Source organism: Erinaceus europaeus, chromosome 19 (assembly GCF_950295315.1).
Source record: "Erinaceus europaeus chromosome 19, mEriEur2.1, whole genome shotgun sequence".
Lineage (NCBI taxonomy): Eukaryota > Metazoa > Chordata > Mammalia > Eulipotyphla > Erinaceidae > Erinaceus > Erinaceus europaeus.
The window spans coordinates 14364688-14380193 of NC_080180.1; positions in this window are offsets into that span (position 1 = coordinate 14364688).

The window sequence follows — 15506 nt, forward strand, 5'->3', positions numbered from 1 at the left end:
GGTAGAATAGAATAGAATAGAATAGATATCTTGCTAGATACATACCATGTTTTTTCATCCACTCATCTATCTATGGACATTTATTTGCATTAGTATGATGACTAGTGAAACTAAGCATTATTTTTCATCTACTTTTTGACTGTGTATTTTTTTTGGGGGGAGGGGGAATTTTAAAATTTTTTATTGGAGTTGTATGTGAGGTTTTTTTTTTACATATTTTGGATATTAACTTCTTTTTAAAAATGATATTTTTATTTTACTTTATCTTAATGAGAGAAACTAATATAAAAGATATTTCTTATCAGATAGCTGATTTGCAATTTTTCTTTCATTCATTAGATTTCATTATATTTTCCTTTTTGGATACATGATTGATTGATTATAAAATAATTCTTTCTTACTCCAAAGAACTATAGATTTCATTTCATATTTGCTTTTATGACTTTATTACTTTAACATTTACTTGGAGATACATGTACAATTGGAATTGATTCTTTCTTTTTTTTTTTTTTTTTTGATTTTCAATGAAACTATGAGGTGGGGGTCAGGTTTATCCCACGTTTTTTGTGATTTTGCTACGTAAGCAGGATGAGCATCTCTCAAAATGTAACTTGTCTGAAAAGACTGATGATGCTATGTAAGAAGAAGCAGAGAGAATGTAAAAAAAGTTCATTACTCATATACTCAGAACAGCCTAGATCTTTCACAATTTTTTTCAAAAATGACTTCAGAGAGTAGAGAAAGACATACTTTAATTATGTAAAATTAAAGGTTCCCACATGTAGGCAAAGTCTTGCAGAATTTGGATTTCTTGACTTTGGTATATGAGGAGATGCCAAGACTTTCCATCAATGTCCTAGGATGTGGGGCAGGAGGAATGAAGTTTTGTTCTTTATTAGTGAATTTTCCTGGTCTTTTCCCAGGTACCGGAGAGGGAACTCTAAACTCCTTGGAGTCCCCCAGTTACTGGAATGTCTGTGATTCATGACTCTGACTTTATGTTGATGAGGTGAGTCATGGTGGGTCATTAGAATCTCAGGATCAGATGGAATGACCTGTCAAAAAGGCCAACCATGTATTTGGAGGGTTGGACCTATGTCAGATGATGTCAGCTCATCACTCAGGGAGGGCAGGAAACACACTGATTGAGTTAAACCACATGTCCAATCATTCAATCGATCACACACATATACCCTAACCCCAACAAACTCTTTGTGCTTGAATAAGCTGATGACTTGATGTGAATGTCAGCTTGCCAGGAGTATGCTATGTTCTGATTTCGTGCGGAAAGGGTATGAAAGTTATGGTTTTAAAATCTTCCTTATATGTCTCTTTCTTTGACTGGTCACAATTTGCACCGTTTATTATAGAACTTTAATAGTAAGGATGGTACTTTTCTGTGTTCTTTGAATCATTCCAATATAATATCAAACCCAAGGGGTTTATACAAAACTGAATGTGTATTCACTGTGTAAGAATTTCCTATGACTGACTTGGAGACTCTCAAACTGGTAATGACAGTATTGCTGGAGCCTGTCCTCAAACAAATGGCATCGCTCTAATTTTGGGTGGTTACTATAAAATTTAACTGTATGGTTTTAGTGTTAAAAGCTATCACCAGTGCTGAAGAGACAGCATGATCACTATGCAGAAAGACTTTCATACCTGAGACTCCAAAGACCCAGGTTCAGTCCCCTGCACCACTGTAATAAGTCAGAGCTAAGCAGTGTCCTTGCTTAAGACATAATAATAATAACTAAATAAATAAATATGTAAAGGGGTCGGGTAATAGCGCATCTCATTGATCGCACATATCATCTCATTAAGTGCACAAGGACCTGGGTTGGAGCCTGCTCCCACCTGCAGGGGGGATGCTTCTTGAGGGGTGAAGCAGGTCTGTAGGTGTCTATCTTTCCCTCTCTTTGTCCCCTTCCCTCTCAATTTCTCACTGTTCTGTCAAATAAAAAAGAAAAAGGGAAATAAAGGAAAAAATGGCTGCCAGGAGTGGTGGATTCATAGTGCTGGCTCAAGAGCCCCAGTGATAATAAACCTGATGGCAAAAAATAAATGAATAAATAAATAAATAGGAATAAAGTAATGCTGTAATCAGACATCAGAAAAAGAAATCAAGCTGTTTACTACACTTAAGAATATCCAATTGACTATCAAAAAGACTATTCTTTCCTCATGATATCACAGTGTGATCTTTGTCTTAATTCAGGTCATGCTATGTATTTCTTTTAAATCGGATAAACAGAGAAAAATTGAGAGAGGTGGAGAAGATAGAAAGGGAGAAGGGAGAGAGACAGAGAGACATCTTCAGACCCACTTCACCACTCATGAAGTGTTCCCCCTCCAGTTGGAAAACTGCATTCCCTTATCTATAATTATAGGGAAAAAATCATAATCTACATGGCTTTGGAATAAACTTCTGTATTTGATAGTCTAAGTTACTAATTTTTTTTTTTGCTTATTTTCCTTCAAATACTTACTTCATATTGGTTGGCTGTATTTCAATATATACATTAGGGTTATTTTATTAGTAGTAACAGGAATTAGTACTCAAGACTGTGGTTATGATTGCAATGAATGCATAAAATAATTTTGAGAAATTTACATTTTATATTAAATTGAGAAATTTACATGTTATATATTAATAAATTCTTATTCAGTGACTACAGACTAACAAATCATAGTCCTATTTAGAGGCCCAATGATATTTGTATATTTTACTGTAGAAACTTATATTTACATAAGTATACAATATGCATTTGCAATATTGCTGTCATAAAATGATGCATTTAAAATATCCACATTCAATTGGTTGTCATAATTAAATTCTATTTTATTTTTTCCTGTAATTAAGTAGTTGAATTTTTTCAATCTAAGTTATACTATTTTTGATATTTTAATTCAATTTTGCATAAAATATTGTTCACAGGCACAGAATACAACAAAATAACTTACTGAACAACTATAAATTACTAGTAAATTGCTAGGTTCAACTGATTGTCTCTCTAGCTTATTTATAAAAATTGTTTTGTTAACATTTTAAACAAAATTAGTGGTATATAAATATTGTGCATTACTAGTCTCTTTTCTTTCTCCAAAGGTAAGGGGTTTAATAATTTGAAATTTTTATACTATAGGAACACTGAATAGTGTTTTTCTTATGATAAAGCATAGCTTTGGCATTTTTTCAGATTAAGTCATAGGGTGTTTATTTATAGATTTAATTTGACACATTTTGATATCAGTACACATTTTGTCTTATTTTGATAGGTATATAAATGCTCTTAAGTTATACATATATATTGATATTCATCTTCATTTTAATATACTTTACATAACTTCAAAAATTGATAGAAAAAATAATTCTGTGAGGGACTGGATATTTTTATTTTTGTATTTTTTGAACTCTTACTATATCTTAAAAAAAAACCTATTAGGGGTCAGGCGGTAGCGCAGCGGGTTAAGCGCACATGGCACAAAGTGCAAGGACCTGCGTAAAGATCCTGGTTCGAGCCCCCGGTTCCCCACCTGCAGGGGAGTCGCTTTGCAAGTGGTGAAGCAGGTCTGCAGGTGCCTATCTTTCTTTCCCCCTCTCTGTCTTCCCCTCCTCTCTCCATTTCTCTCTGTCCTATCCAACAATGAATGACATCAAAAACAATAATAACCACAACAAGGCTACAACAACAAGAGCAACAAAAGGGGAAAAAAAAAATGGCCTCCAAGAGCAGTGGATTCATGGTGCAGGCACTGAGCCCCAGCAATAACCCTGGAGGCAAAAACAAACACAAAAACAAAACCTATTATAAGGCTTTCTAAGATTTCGTTGGTGATATGTCAGCTATCAAATATGGACATACTATGCAAATTCCTTATAATATCTATGTATATTTTGCTCATATTCTTTTTTCTTTACATATCTCTATGTATTTATATTCACCTACCATGAATTATTAGTATGTATTTCTAATTTGTTCTTGATTTTATATTCTTCTTTATTTTTATCAGTAATGACTGTCTTTTTAAGGTCTGCTTTATGACTATCACTGTTCCTACTTCATGGGTATATCTCACCAACATGTATTTCAACAATTTACTTTCCATAAGTTCAATTTCCCTGTTTAGAGATGATAAGTGGAGTTCCACTTTTAGTGAAGATGTTGAAGTAATCCAGAGTCATCCCTCAATGGTGGAGCAACTATAACTATAACCAAAGCAAATACAACTATGATTTAAGACATTGGCCATAAATAAGGAAGGAGAGGACAAATGATTCCTGTCCTGTTGGGAAGCAAGATGAAATCTATTTTCCCTGCATATTTCCTAGAGAGAGAATGTAAGCCACAGAAAAGTGTGAAAGAATTCCAGTGCAACATGACACTACCCTGAGTTGAAGAGAGGATTTGGAAAGACCAAGAGAACTAGAGTTTGCAGGGAAATGCAACCAGAGCAAAGTAAATTAAGTTGGATGAGAACTTCAGAAACCTACAAAAGGGGAGATGATTCAGAACATAGTTCCCAAGGGAGAGAGGACACTCAAGCATGTAGAAGGACCTAGATTTCACTCAGGCAAACACATGGGCAAAACAGAGGGGGGACTGCATTGGTAGGGTGTAGTACCTCTTCTTTCTCTGTCTCTCTATCCCTCTCTATCACTCTTCCTCTGAATTAAAAATGTAAAAAAAAAAAAGTTAATGAAAGCTGAAATTATGCAGGTATGGAACAGTGTAATAACCTTGGTAGGAAAATAAATAAAGAGAAATCTACAAATATTCCACTTCTAGCATCATTAGGTATTCAGAGGTTTTTAGGCTGTTTCTTAGGGCTGAATAATAAAGACTTTACTGCAGAACTAAGAAATAATTAGCCCTGCATCTTACAGATTTGAAGCAGAGGCACTGGTACGGAGGTTTAAGATGACCTATATTCTTTCTTCATAGGCAAGATTACCTGTAAAGCCTATGCCAGGACTAACTGCCCCATACTGTAATGGAAACGATTGGAAAAGAGAAAGTTAAATATTTTTAGAAGTATTTTATGGAAAAAATATATGAAAACATAATCAATGTGATAAATACTTTCAATAGGATGCTCACTTGTCATTGTATGAAACACAACTTCTCTAAAAAGAAAACACTCATTTAAAATAAGTTTTAACTTAAATAGCTGAGTAGTTGTGATATGACCTGATCAATAAATTCAAATATCCTTTTAAAGCAATTAAACTAAGATCTGTATGCTGTTGGATCTATTAATTTCTGATGAACTTGCTTAATTTAAAGGAATATGTGATTCTGTAGAAATCACAGATAGCTAAAATATCATTGTTGTCTTAGTGAAAATGGCAAGTTGCCAACTCAGCAACTAAAAGAGATGACATAAACCCGAGTGAACTATAAAGGACTTGAGTTTTTTCAGGAACTCCATTCTAGTCTATACACCCATATCCTCTCCCCATTTAGATGCAATGCTAGGAGAGCATTTTGGAAGAATATTTAAGTGTAATCTCATGAGAAAGCACTTCAAAGAAATGCTTTTTAATGTTCAAATATAAATGTTCTTTGATGACTTGCCTTTTATCAAACCCACTGTTAAAATACTTTCCTAATACTTTCTTCCCCAAAAGCTTGGACTGGTTAATCAAATGATCTCTCTCAATAACCTTTGATTCTATGAGCTGATTAAAACCAAATTAAGTATATATATACTTGAGGCATGTTTGACCTTGACAAAAGTATAGCTAAGACTGTCTTTATATATGCCTGTATCTGAATGCCATTTTCTGTTAATTTACTAATTGGAATACCTTATGAATCCTTATATTGATGCTTTCTTTTTGTGAAATTTGCAACTTTGTTTTACCTGTCTACAGAGATTTTGTGCCTCAAAAAAAGAGGAGAAACAAGTAAAAATAAGAAACTTTTAGGTAACTAAAACTCAAGTCAGAATTTTGCCCTATACTAATAAAATTATCTTGGACTAATACCTCTCTAGACATCAATATACAGTTGGAAAATAAAACTGATACCACAGATGAAATCAACTGATAATATAGTTTGAGTTTTTCCCTTCATCTAAAATATGCTAGGATATCTGTCAGGTGCCATAACCCTGCCTTGTATACCTAAAACCTTTATAATCATGCATGACACTTTATAAAAAGTTTCTATAAAAATTATAGACAATCAAAAGTAATAAAGTATTATTTTTTTACATTTTAATGAAAGAAAAATGCAAACAGAAAATGGGCGGGGCAGTGTGAGGGCCCCGGTAGTGGGAGTTAGCACAAAGGTTATGCAAAATACTTTCATGCCTGAGGCCCTAGGGTTTCAAATTGAAATTGGAAGCACTACCACAAGCCATAGCTAAATAGTGCTCTAGTAAAAAGAAGGAGAAAAAAAAAAGAGAGAGAAAGGAAGGAAGGAAGGCAGAAGAAAAGGGAAGGGAAAGAAGAGAAACAGACACCAATGTGTCCTGGAGCTCAGCTTCCCCAGAGCCCCACCCTACTAGGGAAAGAGAGAGGCAGACTGGGAGTATGGACCCACCAGTCAACGCCCATGTTCAGCGGGGAAGCAATTACAGAAGCCAGACCTTCCACCTTCTGCAACCCACAGTGACCCTGGGTCCATGCTCCCAGAGGGCTAGAGAATGGGAAAGCTACCATGGGAGGGGGTGGGTTATGGGGATTGGGTGGTGGGAATTGTGTGGAGTTGTACCCCTCCTACCCTATAAAAAATTAATAAAAAATAAAAAATAAAAAAAAAAGAAGAGAAACAGAAAGAGAAAGGAGAGGGAAAAAAGGAAGAAAGAAAGGGAGAAACAGAGAGAGAGAGAGAGAAGAGTCGGGATACACTTAAGTCCTCTTGATACAGAATATCACTGAGCTGTCTCATAGACCCAATTTTTCTTTCAGGTGTATGAGCTGATTGTTCAACTATTCAGGGATAAAACCAGATGACGTATCTGCTATTTACAGTATGTAAGTGGAACTGATCTTGGAACCGAACTGTGACACCCAGTCTATAGGAGAAAGTAAAGAATTTCCTTGAGTGTTTTGTTTCATTGTTGTTAGTTTAACTTAGAGGTCTGGGCCATAAGCTATCACTGTGCATATTGTGTCTTAGTAAAGAAACTTAGTGTGTCATAGTGAAGTTGTGTTTACAGGAAGAAGAAATGAAGCTGGTGAATATGGGGCAGTCTTGTTTTCTAGGTACTATTCTTTTGGCAATGGAGTCAAGTCAGCTTTAGTAAGTTTAAGAAACTTGATTAGTGTTATAAATATAACATCATGTAAAAAATTGTTAACAACGAAGCAACCAATATCACAGCTATATACAAGATACTGGGTACTGTACAGCAAACCCTAACAAAAGGACTTTTCAAAATTAACCCAATTACCAAATAATGTGATGATAACATTAACTATCGAGTGTCTTTTTGAACCCTAAGACAGCAGGAACCTCACATCTCCACTATGGAGCCTCTACTTCCCCCAGTCCTGGAACCCTTGGATAGGGCCCACTTTCCCGTATGCCTCTCCCAATCCATATCAAATAATATTGCATCTGCCGATCACAACCTAACCAAAGCAACGATTGCCACCTCAACATGCTTCACTTCAGACTGTGTCCAGAGACTTCAGGTGTGGAATGACAACCCTTCAGCTTCATTACTCGGGTGAGTCCTTTCCTTTCATAGTATACTCTAATTCCATCTGAGGTGGTTCACTTTCTAACAAAGTCCCAAAACCTAGATATACATCAGTTTCTGTGAGAGAGAGCATATGTTCACACGTATCCATAAAGTACTGCAAAATATATGCCTGAAAGCAGAAGTACTCTAGAGTTTGCAGTGAGTACCCCCCCTAACACTTCCTCTCCACTATTGATACAGCCTTTGGGTCCATGATTGCTCAACAATTTGTTTGGCTTCATATGTTAACTCTCTTTTCAGTCACCAGGTTCCAGATGTCATCAGGATGCCGGCCAGGCTTCCCTGGACTGAAGACCCCACCAATGTGTCCTGGAGCTCAGCTTCCCCAGAGACCCACCCTACTAGGGAAAGAGAGAGGCAGACTGGGAGTATGGACTGACCAGTCAATGCCCATGTTCAGCGGGGAAGCAATTACAGAAGCCAGACCTTCTACCTTCTGCAACCCACAATGACCCAGGGTCCATGCTCCCAGAGGGATAGAGAGTGGGAAAGCTATCAGGGGAGGGGTGGGATATGGAGATTGGGTGGTGGGAATTGTATGGAATTGTACCCCTCCTACCCTATGGTTTTGTTAATTAATCCTTTCTTAAATAAAAAAAAATTGTAACAACAGAGAGTTCCAATTATTTTAGAATTTTAGTAGAGAATTTTTACATTTTTTTCTTGCATTTTTTTTTACTTATAATAAAGACAGAGATAAATAGGTGAAAACGAAAAGGACTGAGACAACTACTCACCAAATTACAATCAATAATAAACTTATATATCTTTTGATTAATCATACTGTTAATATTTATATGAAATGAATAATTGAATTATACTTCTTTGTTCTTGCTGGAGGGCTTTTTCCCTCACTTTTAATTCCAGACACATACTGATGGGGTGAGAGTGTAAGAAAGAAAGACCGAGACCATCTTGACTTTCCTGGGCAGACGACCCCACCAATATGTCCTGGAGCCCAACCTCTCCAGAGCCCTGCACCACTAGGGAAAGATAGAAACAGGCTAGGGATATGGATCGACCTGCCAACACCCATGTGCAGGAGAGAAGCAATTACAGAAGCCAGACCTCCCACCTTCTGCACCCCATAATCATGCTGGGTCCATGCTCCCAGAGGGATAAAGAATAGGAAAGCTTCCATGAAGGGGGTGGGATGCAGATCTCTGGTGGTGGGAACAGTGTGAAATTCTACCCTTCTTATCCAATGGTCTTGTCAATATTTTAAATTTTTTATCAATAAAATAGAATGTGTCCAAGAACAAAGATGTACAAGTAGCTTCTAGAAAACTAAAAAAGCAAAGGATTTTTTTTTCTCCTAGAACCTACAGAGGGAATATATCTGAGATAAACTTAGCTTTAGCCAAGTGAAACTCATTTCAGAAGTCTGACCTCAAGAGCTTAAATAATAAATTTGTATTATCCGAATGCACTAAGACTGTGGTAGTTATTCAACAGCAGTAGGAAACTTAATATCGTAGATTTAATATTGCTGTACTGCATTTTATAGCTCATAAACATCATATACTATCTTAAAATGCTGCCTGTTTAGTTAATAGTTCATAATTAAGAGTTAAAAAACAAATAGGTACTTCTCTTATTGCATGTGGACTGGAAAAATTAAATAACACTAGAATAAAGCTTTCTTTTTTTTGGAACCTGAATTGGAATTTGGAACATTAGTTATACATGATGTTTTTTGAGGCACATGGAATTTTTATCACCTTATTTTAAAATGTATATTTTAGAAGGACTTAGATATTTAAAAGGTATACAAATTTTTGAAGGAAATGTTTATGTCCTGCACACCCCCCTTTCTATTACTGAAGTATTAGTTTAGTACACTTCTCATATTTAATGGATCAACACTGATTCATTATTAACTTACATCCATAGGCTCTTGTTATCTCCTTAGGTTTTTTTATCTAATAATCATTTTCTGACCCATCAGTCCACCTAAAATTTAGTCGTCATGTCTGCTTGAGTCATACCACTTGAGTGTGACAGTTTCAGTTGTCTTTTTTTTTTTTTTTAGTATCTTGACAGCTTTGAAGGTTATTCATCAGTTATTTTAGTGATGTCCATCAACTGGTGTTTCTATAATGTTATTCTCATGATGAGACTGGGGTTTCATGCTTTAGGAGAAAGAATACAAAGGTAAATACAAATAAAATATAGAGAATACAGCTGGGTGGCATGATCTAGCCACAAAACACCAACCATCTATCCTGTCAACCTGTCTCATCAATCATCTTAATCACCAATGTGGAGGAAGATTGGGTGGATTTCTCTACAGTAAAACTAAGTCAATGACCCCTTTCTAGACTGACTCTTTGGAAAAATTTTCTCCATTAAGTATAAATGAATGAGACATTGTGATCTCTCATTTCAGAGCAGCGTTACATAGTTAAATATATTGTTTGGAAATCATCTGTAGGAGATGATTCATGACCTTTTTTTTTTATTTATCCAAGCATATTATTTATTCAATCTGTATGGGCACTTTTTTAAAACTTTGATACAAAATTCAATATTACTTTGTTTTTTATTTCAAACCATTTCAGTTTTGGCTATCAGTACCTCTTTCAGAAACCACTTTATCCTTTTGATACATTGCCATAATTCTGGATTATTCACTCCCACTTTTACTGTTTTGTGTGTGAGAGAGCCCATTCTGACACTAAAAGACCCATGAGACTCATTTTGAATATTTCATGGCATTATCCTAAAATCAGTAATATCTGTTTTATTTATTTTTATTAGAAAATGGATTTAAAAAATCAAGACCTTAGTACTTATTGCTACTTTGTTGATTCTAAATCCACTTAAAAGAAAAAGAAGTTTATATATATATATATATATATATATATATATATATATATATATATATACTATATATATACACACACATGCACACACACACACACACACACACTTAGTGACCAATGCATTTCTGCTTTTTTTTAAATTGCAACCAGGGTTATCTGTGATGTTCAGTGCCTGCACTACAAATCCACTGCTCCTGGAAGCCATTTTTTTAGATAGGACAGATAGAAATTGAGAGGGGAGTGGAAGGTAGAGAGAAACAGACACATGCAAACCTGCTCCATCACCCATGAAGCATCCTCCCTGCAGGTGTAGAGTGGGGGTTTGAACCTGGGTCCTTGCACATGGTAATGTGTACACCTAGCTAATATTTCACTGCCCAACCCCTCAATGCATGCACTTTTTCCCCCAATTTATTTATTTATAAAATGGAAACACTGACAAAACAATAGGATAAGAGGGGTACAATTCCCACCACCAGAGCTCCATATCCCATCTCCTCCCCTGATAACTTTCCTATTCTTTATCCCCATGGGAATATGTACCCAGGGTGCAGAAGGTGGAAGGTCTGGTTTCTGTAATAATGCATGCACTTCTGTGTTTATTACTTAAAATGGCATTCATTCTGGTAACATGCATCTGCATACTGATAACATATATGATATCATTAGCATTTCATTAATTTTTAGTTTACTCTGCATTCTTAACAGTAAAATTTTGCTAGCATTGTGGTTCACTGTGTTGATAGTTATAGAATGCTGGCAAATGCTTAATTTAATAAATTCACCATTATAACCTAGTATAGAATGAATTCACTGCCCTCAAAATTCCCATTTAATTTACTCAACACTTTCTCTAACCCAAGACCTTGACACAGATATCTTCATCATCTTTATAATCTTCTCTCTCTCTCTCTTGCTTAAGATATAGACAGAGGCAGAGGCAGAGAGACAGACAAGACAGCATGGAACTTCTCTCAATATAGTAGGGGATAGACTCAAACCTGTGATACATACATACAGGGCAAAGCACTGCAATAGCAAGTAAGCTTTTCCTTTGTTCCTCTTTATAGCTTTTGAATAGCTTTTTATCTATTTCTGGTGTTTCTATTTCTTCTACCAAATTACTACACAGAGCAGTAAAGGGAGGGGGAGGGAAAATTCAGGAATCATTGTGGCTATGCAGGGAAGATGAACACCAGAAATAAATTCAAAAGTGCTGAGGTTGGAATGACCATAACCCAAGCAAGAGGTTGAACAAGAGCCTTTTCTGCTAGTCCCTCCCTGCCCTTTCCTTAAAACTGTCTTTTGAAAGAATATTATTTCTCTTTGATTTTGAACATAAAATATGCCTGCCGTGGAGCCATCAGGATACCTGAAAAGTAGTTGACCTGTCCCAGCTGATTTTTTTTCATCCTATGGTTTTTATAACTGATATTCAGGATGTTTTTAAATACATGTGGTTTTTTTTTTCAAATTTCATTTCAATTTAAAAGTAACCTTAGTGGAAAGTTGAACTTGGAGTTTCTCTTTCTATATAACACCCAATGAAGACCCAGCCATTGTGTGTATCCACTTAAGATATTGATGATCTTGGGTCAAAAGATTTAAATATTTTAAGGCTGATTCAGTAATAAGTAGATGGAGGACAAAGAGATTGATGGTGGCTCAGGAAGTGAGTAGGACATTAAATATAAAAACATGAGGTCCAAAGTTCAATCATTCCATGTCTTTGAATTACTTCTGGCTCTCTTTCTCTCCCCATCTCTCTCCCTCCCCTTTTTCTCTCAGATATATAAATATTTTATAAAAGACTGATGTTGGTCATTCCAACTTCAACATTTTTGAGTTTCTTTTTGGAATGTAAATGGCCTATACCTAGGTATATTATTTTGAATATGAAATTTCAACTACTTCAGCAGTAGTACTGAAAACTCTAGAATTTTTTTTATGAACTGTTTCAATGTCAAGATCAGTTAACTGTGATTTATGCAAGTCTATTTATAGATTCATCTGTTACACTGATCTTTATGAAAGCAGCTCAATTTTAATGTTAGCTCATACATGACATTTTAATGATTATTTTGTTTATTCCAGTGACTATTAAGATTGCTTATGGTGTTCAAACACATTATGTATATGCATGTATATATGAGTGTGTGTATGTGTATATATACATATATATATATATATATATATATAGAGAGAGAGAGAGAGAGAGAGAGAGAGAAAGAGAGAGAGAGAGAACTATTACAGATCAAAAGGAATGCTGACTATCTGCAGTCACTAATGTTCCCCTCTGGCTACAGTTCCTATTAAGAACAGTTAGGCCAACAGGACCCCAAGGCAAAAAGGCTTAAAGTTGCATAATACAATGCTCATACTACATACAGCATATACAATGCCCCTCACTGACCAAGGATTGCTTGGTATGGACATAATGGGTATGTTCTGCATAGCCAGAGGGCTATACCAGTGTGGTCTGGTAATCTAGCATTAACTGTCATAGTTTGTGTGCCCTTGCAGAAAAGCTTTAGATATTCTTTGTTCCATGCAGACTTCTGTTATAAATATTGTGAGAGAAGTCTGTTCCGAGTCACACTCAGTGAACACACTGGGGTTTACATATTCCAGATCACTCAAATCTGGTGTCAGTATTAGTGTCAATCCTGGGACACATTGGAACACAGGACCTAGCAACAACTACAGCTTCCATATCTAGGATTTCATAAAAATAATACTACTACTTTGTATGTACTACTTTGTGTTTTAGAAACAACAGTGCTGCTGTATAAAACAACTATTTTTTTGTATTTTATAGTTGATATCTAGGGTTTTATCTTATGATCTATCATATGGTATTCAGTCTTTTGTATATGGACATTTGGAGTATTCTAGGTTGCCACTGTGTAAAGAAAACTGCTAAGATCCTTCTAAAAATGAAATGTACTGTTGAGTTTATAAACTGAACTTTTGTGATCATATATTTACTTTACTGCAGACACTTTTTGGCAAACTGTAGATTATTTATTTGCAGAGTCTAAGGGAAATGACAAGGAGATAGGCTGGGACACGGTCTGATATATGTGGCTCCAGGGATCAAACCTGTATGTCTCATTCCTCTATGTCCACACCACCACTGAGCCACCTCCCCAGTTACCTACTGCATTACTTGTGGTGCGCATGTTTCACTATGGTATGTATTGAATTTTGTAGCTACTTTCTTGTATATGTTGAGATTATCATGTATCTTCTATTAAACTTGATTTGGTAATTTACATTTACGTTTAAAACTTCTTCCTGCATTACTATAAAGCAGTTGTTTACAACAGACTCCCATCCCTCTTCCAAATTTTAGGAACTATTCCACAAATCAAAACAATATACCAAATTCATTGCAAAGAGGCCAAAACTCAGCAGAAGCAATTTCTAAATAATTCTTTCTCATAATATAGTAGTATTATGAATTGTGGGCATTTAACCAAATGCTCATAAAATTACTTAGGTGAAGTTGAGTTTTAATATTTTTATTCCATCTGTTTGACTAACACTCATTCTCCAGCTGGCTACATTCTATATAATCCTCATTCTCCAGCTGGCTACATTCTATATAATCTTAAAATGTGTATTTATTTACCAAAATGAAGCCAAAGAGTACCCTCCTTGCCAAAATGAATTTATCTAAAAGAATCCCCTAAAAGAACTCCCAAATATATTTCCATTGGTAAATACTATTAGTGTATTTACAAAGAGTTCTAGTTTAGTTCAATTATTGCCTGAGTAATCCCTAAGTAGGAAGGAATACATCATAGCCTAGTTGTTAGCTTTGTTTCCTAGTTCATCCACTGATCTTGACCAGAATTTCCTTGCCAAATACTTCTTGGTCTGTTTTTATAATTTGTCTTAAAATGGATTTCCTAGAATATCCCCAACTACATTTTTCACAATACTTCAGTGACCCACAGTGAAATTATTTGCAATCATGTTATTCATAAATAAATTTCTTGACATGGCACAAAGTGCAAGGACAGGCATAAGAATCCTGGTTCAAGCCCCTGGCTCCCCACCTGCAAGGGGTTCGCTTCACAGGCGGTGAAGCAGGTCTGCAGGTGTCTGTCTTTCTCTCCCCCTCTGTCCTATTCAACAAGGACAACAGCAATACCAACAACAATAGTAATAACAACAATGGCAATAAACAACAAGGGCAACAAAAAGGAAAAAAATAAATAAAATTTTAAAAAATACATTTCTTGACAGGTAACTTAATAGTCTTATCAGCTTGACTTTTCTAAAGCCCACTTCTAGTCAATTTGAATTGAATAAGTACATAAGACAATCAAGGGCTTAGACAAATCCCCAATATTTCTTCATTCTGATTATGGCAAATTGATTTTATTTAATACAAAAGTTAACAAGATAAAATAGAGACTTCACAGTATTTGAATTACCATGTATCAATTAATATTATACATTTTCCTGGTGATGAGAAGTAACGATGAGGCCTGGGAGTGGCACATCTGATAGAGCATACATGTTACAACGTGCAAGGACCCAGGTTCAAGCATCCTGTCCTGCGGAGGGGAAGCTTCTTAAGTGGCAAAGCATTTGTACAGGTATCTCTTTTTCCCTTTTCTTCTCTATCTCCCTGACTTTTTCCATTTGTCAATCACTACCCAAAATAAATATAGTTAAATATACTTTTTAAAGGGGCTGGGTGGTGGTGCATCTGGTTGAACACAAATGATACAATGTGCAAGGTCCTGAGTTCAAGCTCCCCGTCTCCACCTACAGGGGGAAAACTTTGCAAGTGGTGGAGCAGGAGTGCAGCTGTATCTCTTTCTCTTTCTCTTTACAGACACATATCACAGGGAGCTGAGAAATAAATCAACAAATGTCCTATAAACCATCAATCCCCTAACTAAATTGCTTGGAGGGAAGAAAGAACATGCTATATAGGAATCA